Below are 14522 nucleotides of genomic sequence, written 5' to 3'. Positions count from 1 at the left end.
CCTAGTGCAAGTCTGGCCTCTGCGCCCTGCATCACTGCACATGTTGTTTATTCAGTGTTAACAGACTTCAATATAAATAGTCTGACTTCCCCAGAAAATGGTTATCTGGGTCTAAAAGAAATCCCAGAAGTACCACAATATGTTTTCACGAGGCTTGATTTATACAGTAATTGTTTATTTTGGCTTCCTGCTCATTATTGTCAAGACAAGGAAAGCTTTATGAAGCCTCTTTATGTTGCACATGACATGTCATGGAGGCTCCGTCGTTAACGTTTTAAATATTACATATAAAGGACTTTTGGAAAAAAATTGAGATTGTGCCCTTTTTGCATCTTTATGAGGTGTTAAAAAGTGTGAGAGTTTTTTTTTCCCAGGCATGTCAACTCTGGTTTTGCCGAAGGGCTTACTCAGCTCACAGTATATAAAATGTTAGCTTTCCTATCTTGAAGGCATTGGGTGGGTTGCTGATTCTTTAACAAAGACCTTTTTTTTTTCCACAAGAGTGTTAACTAGTCAAAGTTAAACAGAGGTTAACAAAAAAACAAACAAGGGTTTTAAGCAGTCTGAGGGCTGAGCTACCCACAAACGGGCACAAAAATAACAATCAGTTTCAATCCATTCTCTTTCTTATTGTGGTGCAAGTCTGTGTGTAGACACACTGATTCTGCAATCTAAGTGTCCTATTTCAGATTAATTTTAGTTGATATTTTATCTACTTAATCCAAATCACAATGGGACACACATTCCGACGTGTGTCTACACACAGACCTGCACTACAATAGTAGAAGGTAACTGAAATTGATTTAGTTATTATTTGTCTGTATAGAAGGCCCAAGTAAAAATCCCTTCCCTTCTCAATTGCTTAACTTTCTCTCCCAGCTGTTGTGGTGCCATCATTTCACAAGCTCTTCTGTCATCATAGTGTGTCTTAGCTTGTTGGGGGTCTGTGTTTGTATAGGACCTAGCACAATGGGGTCCTGGTCCGGGACTGGAAATGCTAGGTACTATGGTAATGCAAATAATAAACAAAAGGCTAAATTTCTATTGTGAAAATCAAGCAGAAAAAATCCCAACCACTATCAGGCCTTCTTTAGAAATGACAGAGCAGCAGTAGAAAGCACATGCCTAATTCTTTCCCTCCATGCTTAAAAAACTCAACCCTATGTAACCAAGTCTACCATTATGCTCGCGTAACTCACATTTACATTGTGGCTCTCTGTCCCCTTTCCATGGCTGGACCACATAGTGAGATTTATGAGTCTGCTACTGGCAGTGAGCTAACGGAGATGGGTTTTCTTAGCTCAGGCACTCGAGGCCTGTGGTTTTAGAGTCACAAGTTCTGAGTTTGATCCCCCCTACCAACAACCTACCTGGGGCATCACCATACACTTGCACCCAGGTAACCCTTTCAGAGGCATGAAGACCACCTGAGATTAAAATGCCACAATCATGGATTTAAGCAGCCCAGAATAAGGGCCAATGGCGGTTTGACAGTCTGGAAGAGGAGAGAGGATATGGAGCTACACTCAATGCCAAAAAGTAAAACATTTAAACTGGCTTGGATTTTAATATGATTCACCAGAAATAAACATCCCACAATGCTGCTAAATCATCCAGGGGCTCCAAAAAGCAAGTGTATTTCCCGTGGGAATGGAGACGATTGCACCTACAAGCAAGCATATTTGTAACAAGTTCTCCCTACAGCAGAGCTCCCCTAAAAGACCTTCTCACATACTTCATATTATACATGCCAAACACTTCCCTATAGTAGGTATAATCTATAAACATGTATATAAATTTGACATACCATTGGCTTGCCAAGTAGTGTTGGCTCCATCCGTAGTTAAGAGTTATGAGAAAGTACTTTCATTTAATTAGGGGGGGGGGGGAAATAACCAGATTCCCTAATCTCCCACATATACACCTCTCATTACAATGAGTTTATTACAGGCAGGGATGGAACGTGTTGTGGGAGCCTCTTGTTACAGTGTTGGCAGTACATCACTGGTCTGGATTTACTTAGGACGATGTAGGAGACAATATGATGGTTTAAGATCACAATATATTTGTCCAGCTGTATTTTTATATTGTAGGGTTTTTTTCCTGGTAGCTTTAGAAATACTTATGGGGAGGAGCAACTGTGTCTAAAAGCCCGTAAGTGAAGAAAAGGAGAGGAAGGGATATATGGTATGACAAGGCATCGTCTCTGGAAGTGAGATGGCTGAGCACTTGGAGAGACTTTTGGGACTTTTAGAAGCACTGTGATCCCCTTCTGACAACAAAAATTACTACACAATCCCAAGGGCTTCAGCCTCGGGCGGAGGCCCCGTAACCTGAGCCCCGGGCAGTGAGACTCAGGCTTCAGTTTCGGCTTCAGCCCCAGGCCCCAGCCCCTAGCCCTGGAGACCCCATTAAAACAAGGTCGCGACCCACGTTGGGGTCCTGACCCATAGTTTGAGAACTGCTGCTAACTCTTTCCATTTGTCCACAGAGAACTCTGATGCTAGTGCCGCTGCCAAATAACTGAACTGGGAAAAACATTTTGGTTATTGACATGCAAATGACCTCATCAAACATTTCATCTCACTAAAGAACTCCCGTGCTTACAACTGTCTGAGCAAACACCACTAAATTTGAACTTGAGTAATATTTGCTTGGGCGAGACATACAAGTATGTTAATGATGTTGGGAGAAACTCCGGAATTTTAAAAAGTCTCCCAAACCCTTTTATAGGATTCCTAGAACCATTGTTTAAAAAAATTATTTAGCACTGTATTTTAACACAACTGGAGACAATTACACAACTGCCTAAAGAAACTGAGAAATCCAAATGACAGATTTCTTGGTTTCTCTTCCAAAATAAGTGGCATGAGAACCATCATAGACAGGAGGTTGAAAAGAATCATTCTATTCCAAACTCTTGTTTTCATTTCCTTTGCTCATGGCAGCTGTGATTACATTAGCTTCCAGAAAAACTATGCAGTTGGCAACTCAGATTTCTCAAGGATATAGAGCGGTAATTTCATTAACATACAGCATCAATTACATTGGAATCTTAGAAATAAGGTTTGCACTCTTAACTTTGAGCAAACCTCTGTAGTTCACCTTTAAGTAGCGAAAAGCCACCTGTGTAACAAGTGTTCCTAGATTAATCTCTTTGATGCATGAGATGTAATTGCTGTTGCAAGTTCAAAAATTCTAGCTTCCAGCACTGGCTAGTGTCACTCTGGAAATGGACACTGGTTAGAGGACGTAGGTGGTGACTTCTGCCCATTGTATCAGCAATTAGAATTCACATAGGGACCATCACTTGAAGAAGAAACAGAAAAATCACAAAAACACTCATGCACGCTAGGCTTGTCAACCCTTCTGTCCTTTGCAAACGATTCTTGCTGATTCAATCTTTCCCAAACCCTTTCCAAAACTTTCCAACACATTTTAAAATATTTTGGGGGATGAGAGGTGTTTGCTGCGGTCTTCTGTACCTCATTCCGGGACTAGAGTTGGCTGTTTCACCAATCGGCTGATCCCTTTCCCCTTCCTTCCATGACAACCCACCAACTTTGAATTTCCACCATCATTCCTACTGACTCCCACACATGACATCATAAATGCCTGCCGGAAAGGAGGAACACCACTATTAAACCCAGATAGTGCAGTGTCCCCCATTTTGCTGCAGGAGACGGTGGAAGCTGAGAAGACTCTTCAAGGGCTGAGTCCTCTATCATGCCTCCTCACTAAAGCAACCAGCAGAAGGGAAAGTAGATCTGGGAGGCTAGGAGAACAGAGATGACATTCTCCCCAAACCTATTCCCCTCTTTGGGGAATCACCCTTGTTCTCTGAGCACTGACAGGTATGCACACCAAACATTGTACACTCATTGAGAAAACTTTATTAGTGGCTTAGCGTGGAGGGTTTTTTCCCCCCGTTAAGTTCAAACAGCCCATCTTCTAGTTCTCATTGTAGTTACATGCGTGAAAAATCATGAGTTCATTTGTTCTCAACCTCAGTAAAGAATATAGCGATATGTGTTTTGTACAAAGTAAGCGTAAATATCCATCCCTTGTTTAACTGACACGTGATCCCTGGACACCTTCTCTAAGCCCGCCTGCCCGCTCTCATCTCCCCCACTTTCACACAGCCCCTGCACACCTGCTAAACATTACAGGTGAAAATCCTGGCTCCACTGAAGTCAATGGCAAAACTCCCATTGATTTCTCACACACACACACACACACACACACACACACACACACACACACTGGCAACTTTACACTCTCTCTGCCTCCTTGGTGCTGACTTCCCTTTTTCAGGCATCCTTCTTAAATCTAAATACTCTATCCACCTCTGCACAATAGCCTCATGACAGTATCCCAACACCTGTTACGCAACATTCCAGAGCATTACACTGACTGATAAACCTCAAGCAAGTTATTATTTAGGCATCTAACAACATGGAAAACAGCCTGTCGTGAACTTTAGTTATGGTCCATTACATTGTTATGCACACATGGGCGCACTCACACAAACAAGTAATTTGGCATACAAAGGTCCCAAGTTCTTTAATACAAAGATCTCTTCTTCACTAAAATTTATTTGATGGCAGACTATGGCTTTTCATTAGCATTTAATAATTCATAGGAGTTTATATTTGGACAGGTGGTATCTCTTCTTAAAAGTAGCCATGTATGAGATGTCCAGCTATTTGGCTGGCTTACCATAATGGAGGTTTCAATTGTTTGACAGATTATATATTTGGTCTCATTAAAAAATAAAATTGTACCGTAGCTCCAAGTAACTACTGTTTATGAGATGAAGAGTAAATAATTTTTTAGATACCCTCAAAAATGTCCCTCACTCAGTGCAAAAAAAAAAAAATTCTTGTTTTAAAAAAGCGTTTACAAAGTACACTATATTATGCATTAAAAAAATCCCTTTGCATTCCACAATGAATGAGAAAAACACTCCAATACCATAAATACATCTTACAAAACACTCTTGTGCTTCATCTTAGCCCCACGACTGTAGCTCTCAGAGCATTAAAGACATATCCTACTCTAAGGAGCTGACCATGAATAAACTTGGGACCCTTTGTGTATGTTACATATTCCAATACCACACTTCAAAGAAGAAAGTTAACTACTGTACCTTGTGACTAGAGTACTGTTTATTTCATAATCTAAACAAACACTGTAATACAGTCTATGCTTTTCTACTTTCCTGCGGACGTTACAATGAGCATCTTTTTCTGAATTAAAACAGTCCGCCATCACACAGAACAAGTGTGCTCTAACACCAGTAAAGAAGGTAGGAAGAGTCGGAATTTCCATCATTTTCCTGTGACCTGTATTAGAAAAATATTTTTGTTTTGTTGTAGTTATGGCAGTGTCGCTAAGAATACAAAGACTACAGCATGTTTTTTTCTCCCTGCACAGTTAATGTCCATCACAAGCATGCAGATGGTGATAAATATTAAGTATTTATTAAATGAAATGCATTCTTTTTTTTAAAAACAAGACTAAGTGTCTACATGTAAATGCAGTGAAGCAGGTATACGCTTAATTAATCAGAGTTGATTTCAATTGGCACCAAGACAAAGCATATTCTGACAGAGTCTAGTTAGTGTAGTCTAAATAAGACTTTCCTAGTGCTACTTATGAATTCCATTGCAAGGAATCTGCTTTCTAGTTTCAGAAAGTAGAAGAAAGGATGAGGGCTATTGCACAGCCCGTTCTGCATACATGGCTTGGGTTGTGCGTGGGTGGGTTTTCTGGAAAAAAGAGAGTACTGTAGTCCATTAGTATTTAAGAATGTCTTGTGAGTTTGTTACTTTCGTTGTGCCCAGCCCTCTCTATGTGGTTTTCTAGCCTGTTATTGTTCATCCATCAATAAAAATTCTCTGTGGTTCTTTTTGATCTTTCAGTTCCTTTTTAAACCACAGAATGATCATTACTGTGTACTCCAGCCAAGATGGTGTGATTGAGCGATGAAGCAGAGCGGTCAGAGCCTTCGGTGGGGCCGTTGGCATTCTCGCTGCGCTGACAGCAGAGGATCTGTTTGAAGGTAGCACTCATTTCTTTGTCCCGGTAGGAGTAGATGATGGGGTTCATGGCAGAGTTGAATTCAGCAAGTAGCAGGAAGAATTTTTCATAGGCCAGGACATTACACTGAGGACAGCAAACATCAAGGAGCAACAAGACTAATCCTGGGGTCCAGCAGATTATAAAAGCACCTAGTGAGAAAGAAAAATCAAATATCAATGCGCTGATCACATAACAGGCTGTGTAAATGATCTGACCAAAAGCAGCTGTCATAAATATAAAGGGAACGGTAACAACTTTTATGTATGCAGTAACATAATATCCCTCCTGGCCAGAGGTAAACCCCTTATTTACCTGTAAGGGGTTAATCAGATCAATTAATCTAGTTGGCACCTGATCAGAAGGACCAATGGGGAAAGAAAATACTTTCAAATCTGGGGACGGGGGGAGGTTTTGTTTGTGCTCTCTTTGTTGGTTCCCTCTGGATAGAAAGAGAGGGACACCAAGCAGGTAAACCATCTCTTGAAAAGATACCTTGAAATGATACATCTACAATTACAGAAATTGTAAGTAAAGGCAAGGAAATGCGTTAGATTATCTTTTGTTTTAGCTTGTGAATTTTCCCTATGCTAAGAGGGAGGTTTATTCCTGTTTTTGTAACTTTGAAGTTGAGCCTAGAGGGGAATCCTCTGTGTTTTAAATCTTTTTATCACCCTGTAAAATTACCTTCCATCCTCATTTTACAGAGGTGCTTCTTCTACTTTTTTCTTTATAATAAAGTTCTTCTTTTAAGAACCTGATTGATTTTAAATCCTAAAAATAAAGGGTCTGCTCTGTACTTTTATTAAAGGCAATTGGTTGGTATATTATACTCAAGCTTCCCCAGGAAAGGGGGTGAATGGACTTGGGCGGGTATTTTGGGGAAATAGGAACTCCAAGTGGTCCTTTTCCTGAATCTTTGTCGAAATCCCGTGGTGGTGGCAGCGATACCATCCAAGGACAAGGAAAGAATTTGTGCCTTGGGGAAGTTTTTAACCTAAGCTGGCAAAAATAAGCGTAGGGGGTCTTTCATGCGGGTCCCCACATCTGTACCCCAGAGTTCAGAATGGGGAGGGAACCCTGCCAGCAGCAATGTTTAATTTTATTTTTCTACAATAAATATACTCCCAGCAATTATTTCTTCAGTGACATGATGAGAGATTTATCTCTTAAAATCTGAAAATAATGTTTTCTGGCAGCACTTCAAACCAGAAGAGGAGCCACCCCTCCCCTTTAAATATTCTCTCCTTGGCAAATATATTTCCATTTAGAGGTGATAATGAGAAGCATTTTTCCACTTTCAGCTAGAGACCTTTGATTAAATCTTACTCCCGGGAGACAATGCTGCAATTTACTTCTCAAGCTAACAGCAACAAAGACAACCCTTCTGTTAGCACTGTGAATGAAGCAGCAGAAAGAGAGAAGCGATGCAGGGAGTAATTCTCAAGGAAAAGAATTTGTTTGGGTCCTACTAATCCATTTCAGATCCATTATGTAATGGAAAGTAGTAAACATGCCCTCCGTGCACTGAAAGGTAGTCCTTTCAAGGGCTTTATTTCCTTTCTTAAAGCTCTCTTCAGAAGAAATTCAGAAGCTACTAAGACTTGAGTAGCATGATCGCCAAAGAATCTTACAGTGATTAAAACACTTTTTCTCTCTGCCTCACTCCCACCCCCTTCAATACTTGCAGAACAGAGTGTGGGTAAAGGTCAGCACAAAATTCTGTATTTAAGTGCAGGGATGAAATCAAGTAGCTATTATCTTAATAGGGACAGTGAGTTTAGGTATGGTATTCTCTTACTGAGCACTTCAGAATGCTTCCAATAGATGCATAGAAGAGGAAGCTCTGACATGAAAATATTTGAGAGAGAGAAAATGGGGGGGATTTCAATGCTCCTGAGATTTGCTGGATTGACATCAATGGAAAAATAAAGTCCCTAAGTATAGACAGATTTAGCACAGACAACGACAATACAAGCTTCCGTAAATTGCCCTGTAAATTCTATTCTGTTTAGGTTCTTATACTGCAGCCATCACTATGGTATCTGTTTGTGTACCCCCATTGTGACTGAAGGGGTCAACTCAAAGGGGGAAATAGTTTACTATGCATAGCCCATTCATCCCACAGCCTCTTTGCCGTGTCTGACAAGAAGGTGTCAGTTATTCCCAGCTAGGGCAAATAGTGGTTTTATGCAATTTGGACCCCTTTCCATTGGGAAACAGATAGGCCATCAAACTCATTTCACACAGGCCACTGTACAGCCCAAGACCTTTCTCCAACAGACTGAAGGCCCCAAAACACTTATGCAAAGACTCAGGGTTGCACTGTTCTCTTGTCACCTACATTTATAGACATGCTTCTGTGCTGGGTGCCTCTGGGTGAAGTTTCAATTATCTTTTTTTCAAAATGGTTGAGTAAATAAATGCCATGCGCTGACTGTACTATCCCCAGACCAATCCAAAGCAACACCATCATTTAAAGGAACTTTCAGACAGGCACCTCCCATTCACTGAAAGACTGAGGCAAAGGCAACTTTTATACAGCCTTCAGCGGGGGAGGTTTAGGTTGTATATTAGGAAAAACTTTTTCACTAGGAGGGTGGTGAAGCACTGGAATGGGTTACGTAGGGAGGTGGTGGAATCTCCTTCCTTAGAGGTTTTTAAGGTCAGGCTTGACAAAGCCCTGACTGGGATGATTTAGTTGGGGATTGGTCCTGCTTTGAGTAGGGGGTTGGACTAGATGACCTCCTGAGGTCCCTTCCAACCCTGATAGTCTATGATTCTATGATTCATAGCCCTAGGAATCACTGATGTCCGGGGTGATATGGAAGGAAAGATTATTGAGGAAGGCGTGGAGCACTGTCGGAATGACTTGCCCAAGTCTGACACATGGAGCGAGGACTGTATAAAGAAGAAGGTCAGAATGGAAACCCAAAGAGCGGGGGTGAAAGGGCACTGCGTCCACTAAGAGGATTTTAGTGTGGGGTTTATTTTTTTTTCAGGGAATGGGTTCTTTGCAAATATTGTGGATAAACTGTACATCATAACAAAGTAGCCATGAGACAGTGGGGTAGACAGTGAGGTGGCAAAATTTGCAGATGATACAAAATTACTCAAGACAGTCCCAGGCAGACTGCGAAGAGCTACAAAAGGATCTCTCAAGACTAGGTGACTGTGCAACAAAATGGCAGATGAAATTCAAGGTTGATAAATGCAAAGTAATGCACACTGGAAAACATAATCCCAACTATACATATAAAATGATGGGGTCTAAATTAGCTGTTACCACTCAAGAAAGAGATCTTGGAGTCATTGTGGATAGTTCTCTGAAAACATCCACTCAATGTGCAGTGGCAGTCAAAAAAGCAAACAGAATGTTGGGAATCATTAAGAAAGGGATAGATAAGAAGACAGATAATATCATATTGCCTCTATCTAAATCCATGGTACACCCACATCTTGAATACTGCGTGCAGATGTGGTCACCCCATCTCAAAAAAGGTATATTGGAATTGGAAAAGGATCAGAAAAGGGCAACAAAAATGATTAGTATTGAATGGCTGCCATATGAGGACAGATTAATAAGACTGGGACTTTTCAGCTTGGAAAAGAGATGACTAAGTGAGGGATATGATAGAGGTCTATAAAATCATGACCGGTGTGGAGAAAGTAAATAAGGAAGTGTTATTTACTCCTTCTCATAACACAAGAACTAGGGGTCACCAAATGAAATTAATAGGCAACAAACAAAAGGAAGTATTTTTTCACACAACGCACAGTCAACCTGTGGAACTCCTTGCCAGAGGATGTTGTGAAGGCCAAGACTATAACAGGGTTAAAAAAGAACTAGATAAGTTCACGGAGGATATGTTCATCAATGGCTATTAGCAGAAGCTGGGAATGGGTGATGGGATGGATCAGTGGGTGATTACCTGTTCTTTTCATTCCCTCTGGGGCACTTATCATTGGCCACTGTTAGAAGACAGGATACTGGGCTACACGGACCTTTGGTCTGACCCAGTATGTCCGTTCTCATGTAAGTTCTACTATCTGTGTTGTATGTTCCAAATTTGGAATGGCTTGTGTAAATATGACACAACTGATTTACAAACAGTGAATAATAATGCACAACAGATGTACGGCACCAAGCATTTAACTGTGATAGAAATGATTTTTTTTGGAAAGGCATGCCTCGTGAGAATAAAACCTTTGATCAGATAGCATACAACATTATTAGCTACTTGGACTCAGAGGGAATGTAGTCTCCTACTGTTAATGTTTGGAATATCAACAAGAAAAAATGTTTAATATATGTAAGAGTAAGATTATGTCACGGAGGTCAGGGAGTCCATAACTTTCAGAGACCTCTGTGACATTTTCTACTTCAGCTCCAGGTTAGGCTCTCATTCCCTCTCTCTGGCTTCAGTTGTCCCCCCGTCAATTCTTCCCCCCCTATGATTTTTAGTAAAAGTAATGGACAGGTTGCGGGAAGTAAACAAAAATTCACGGAAGCCCGCAACCTGTCCATTACTTTTACTAAAAATATCTGTGACAAAATCTTAACGCTAATTATGAGAAGATACTGCAGGAGGAAAGTATAGAACATAAAGGACTATCCTGAAACAAAGTGACGTTTATTTAGGTCTCTGCTTGCATGCCAGTTGTATAGTAGTCAGACACACTTTACATCAACCAGTCAGAATCTGTCAGTTTGGTCAATCATTGAGGAGAGTCTATTTTTCCTCTACCCATATATGTTGTCTTGAACCAATGGCTGTGCTTACACAAACAACACGAGAGCCAATGTAAGAACAAAAGGCCCGCTACTGAAGAAACACTGGAAGCAGATCTGACACGTGTGACTGAGAAAAGAGAAAACATTTTCAGTTTGCTGGATTTTTTTAAAAGGAAAAGCAGACACACTGCAGATCCAAAACAAGTGAGGGTAAATGGACTTCAAGCCATTACCCCAGCATGCACAAGTCAGGCTTTCTGCAAGGGAAGAGCGCTTGGTCTAGCTTTACTCTAGTTCCCCAGACGTTTTTATTGCAGCTACAGTGTGAAAACAGCAATATAATATTGTATTAAGCTTCACTTTGATGAGATTATTGGAAACTCACAGACAACTTGTTCCCTTAGGGCTCAAGTAAGCCCAGCTCTGTAATAGACTATTCCAGGCTAGTCCCACCTGTGGCACTGGCTTCCCCAGACCAGGGAGGGGCAGTGCCAACGTAGCTGGCCCTGAGTGGGAGAGAACACATGGCACCAAAGAGTGGTGCAGATGCCACATTCCTCCTCTGGTTCTAGACAACATACCCAAGAACTCCCAATGGGCTGCTGTGTCTCTCTGCCGCCCTATGCTGCTGTGGTTTTAAGCCACAAAACCGCCTCAAGCCTTCATGCTGTCCCACATTAACCCACACACCAAAGAGTTACGTGCTCATTTTCAAGTTATCAGACTGAATGGCAACTCTTTTAAAAGTTCTCCGATTAGCAGATGAAGCGTTTCCTAATGAGTGCTCTTTTCCCTTTTGCCTAAAATGGGGTAAGATTACATTTATTCCATGAACATTCATTTCCCCCTACTTTACAACGGCAACATAAAATAGGTGTCTGATCCCTGCCAAGTCACGCACCACCATGATTCGGTGATTCTCAGTGTTCCAAGCTCAACAATTCCCCTGCTCCTCTCCCCCAAACGGGAGAGGATGTATTTGCAAGAAGTGCTGATACAAAATAAAGTGGGTTTCACTTGGACAAGAAAACAATGAGGCAAAGCCTGAAGGATTGAAAGAGACCAAGGTAATAAAATCTGAAAGAAAGACAGGAGGAAGGAAAGGGAAGTTATTCCACAGCTCTGATAAGATGTGATGTATTCTGAAGCACTCACTTGCTCCTGTTTAACCATATAATTTCCCCCCTACATGCTCCCCTCTGTCCCAGGCCTGGCTGTAGCATTGCATTTGCCATTTGCAAGCAAGGCCTTTAACCTCGTCATGCCTGGTTCCTCATTTGAAAACTGGGGCGAATACGACTCACATAGTAAAGTCTTACTTGGAATGGAAGCTGTCTGGGCAGGGAGGTCTTTTTGTTTTGTGTTTTCACAGCTCCTAGCACAATGGGATCCTGGTCCAGGATTAGGACTCCCTAGGCACAACTGTAAAACAACCAAATAATAATAGTGATACTTACCCACCAGGAAAAGTGCTTATTTACCTATAAACTACTATAAGTCCTCTGTATTATTAATTGCTCCACATTGTCCTTCCATAGGTATGTCCATCCAATTCTCCCCTGCACAGGACTGGGCTCTCCCAGCACCCATACTCCTCCCCACTTTTGTCCCCTTCCACTAAGCCAGTCTCCTCTGCCCCCCTCTCCAGCCAGCCTCTCCTCCTGTTCCCATCACAGGATTCTGGCTAGGCAGCTGCCTCTCTTGAGTCCAGGGTCGGGAGACTTTTGGGGTGGGAAGGGCAGGAGTGGAGAAACCCCTGCCCAGTGGTGGGAACTTTGCCAGGGAATGATGTGAAAGTGAATTGGGATGTAGCATCCTGTAGAGGACAGGAAAAGAATGACTGCAATAAAATTAGCCCCAGACTAGGAGTACCATATCCTTGCAGGAGGGGTTACATTTTACTGGATTAGAACGGTCACTCAGGGCAAGGTGTAGCAGGAAACGTCTTTGGAAAACAACCTGAATTGATCAAAACAAAGGCAGAAACGAGGCTCAGAAAGATCAAATCCTATAGGAGTCAAAGCGTGGTCAAACAGAGCAACAGGGATAGCATCCATACTGCATGACAATTTCTAGGATTTTAGGCATGACAAATGCTAAATAGCTAAGTATGATTAATTTCTCGGTAGGGAAAATTGTTAGCTCCAGTAACTTGGAATGTAGCTAATTAGCCATGAGACAGCCACATAGTTTTCATGCCTTGGATATCAGTAAGCTTCCTTAGGCTGCAATTCTCTTGTGTGTAGCACAAAGAGCTAAACACCCAATTAATTATGTTAGCATTTATTTATAGCTTATTGTCTTTTTCCATTAGTACAAAATTCAGAAGGTTCATTCTAAGTTGAATACTATTATCTGTCACAAGTAATAGTGAATACAGTTAATGGTTCTGCAAATATATAGAATAGGAGTATTTTTTCTTCTATTTCTAGCCAGATATGATGCTCCCTGATTTTGCTCCAAAAGGGCTAAGGTATCACCCAAAACCCTCAGCTCAAGAACAAATAGTTATTACTATGAGTTTGAAGCTTTGGTTGGGAATTTTGAGTCAGGTTTTTTCACTTAGTTTTTATTTCAATTTCTAAAATGTGCCTGTCTGAAACTCAAGCTCCATGAAGATATATTAAAAAAGGGCCAAGTTCTAACCAACCCAATTCTAGATCTCCACAACAAGAGCTCTGCCCTTCCACCGACTCCCTCAGAAAATGTCTAAGGAAAAAGATGTTCCTGAACAAAAGATGTTCCCAGAAAGTCAACAAACTCAGGCTCCAGCAGACCAAAGGGGAAGTAAATTCCAGATTTGAAATCCCTCCTCTGAGCATGAGCTACCCGATAAACATATGCAGGGACAGTGGGTTTGTTGAACACAGGGCAAAAGAATTTTACATAGCAGTAAATGCCATCACAACAGTTTCTGCCACTTTCAGAGAGTTCATCTGAGCAAACTGACCCTCTGGAACGCATTGCTGAACGAATATGGAATGAGAAATGTGTTCCTGTATGAGCTTGACACTACTGTACACCAACACAGCCGTGTTTTGTTGAAGGCATGGTTGTGTTCTGACCTATATATATTGTCCTGTATGCTCTGCTGCAGTTCCCACAAATTGTTTTTTAATTAAATGCTTCTATTGTATGCAAGAGGCAAACGTGAATCTGAAACAGTTACAATGAAATCAAAAAAACATGCCATATTCCCCAGGTAAAGCAGCCTTGCTTATGGTTAGAAAACCTCCCCCTCACAATCCAGAGTCCAAGCAGCATAGAGATACAGCTCCTTCTCGTTAAAGTTTTTATGCGTTCCCTCCCATGTACTCTGAACTGTGAACTCAGTGGATGGGAGGAATTCACTTGCATGACTCTTTCATGGTGGGTAGGGGTGGGAATAGCTGGAAAAGTCTTCTATCCTTTTTAAGGTCCCACTATAGTCCGCCAGGTGCTGATGGCCTTTTTCTATTGGGAAGGGCCTAACAGCTTCTGGTGGAGATCAGCATTTCACACTAGTTAACCTCTCTCCCCTGCATTGTGATATATAGTTACAGAGGCTTACGATACAAATGATTAAATATTACCATACAATATGGAATACAGACGTTATAAGTGAGATTAATGCATGCAGCAACTCACAAGCATTCAATAAACACTAAACACATTCTTATCATCTGAGTACCTATTTTAAGAATGCTAACACACAGGTGAGCAAGAC

General features: G+C 41.4%; 1 long non-coding RNA gene across 1 annotated transcript in view; it reads right to left on the bottom strand.

The window, feature by feature from the left end:
* Nucleotides 1-3873: 3873 nt before the first annotated feature.
* LOC117878921 overlaps nt 3874-14522 on the bottom strand; it is a 98437-nt gene continuing 87788 nt past the window's right edge. Inside the window, exon 3 of the long non-coding RNA XR_004646130.1 lies at nt 3874-6233. This is a non-coding gene — a long non-coding RNA (uncharacterized LOC117878921). The remainder of the gene's footprint in view (nt 6234-14522) is intronic.

Source organism: Trachemys scripta, chromosome 6, assembly GCF_013100865.1.
Source record: "Trachemys scripta elegans isolate TJP31775 chromosome 6, CAS_Tse_1.0, whole genome shotgun sequence".
Classification (NCBI taxonomy): Eukaryota; Metazoa; Chordata; order Testudines; family Emydidae; genus Trachemys; species Trachemys scripta.
The sequence above is the reverse complement of the archived record's forward strand: the minus strand, read 5'-3'. Positions and strand labels throughout refer to the sequence as shown.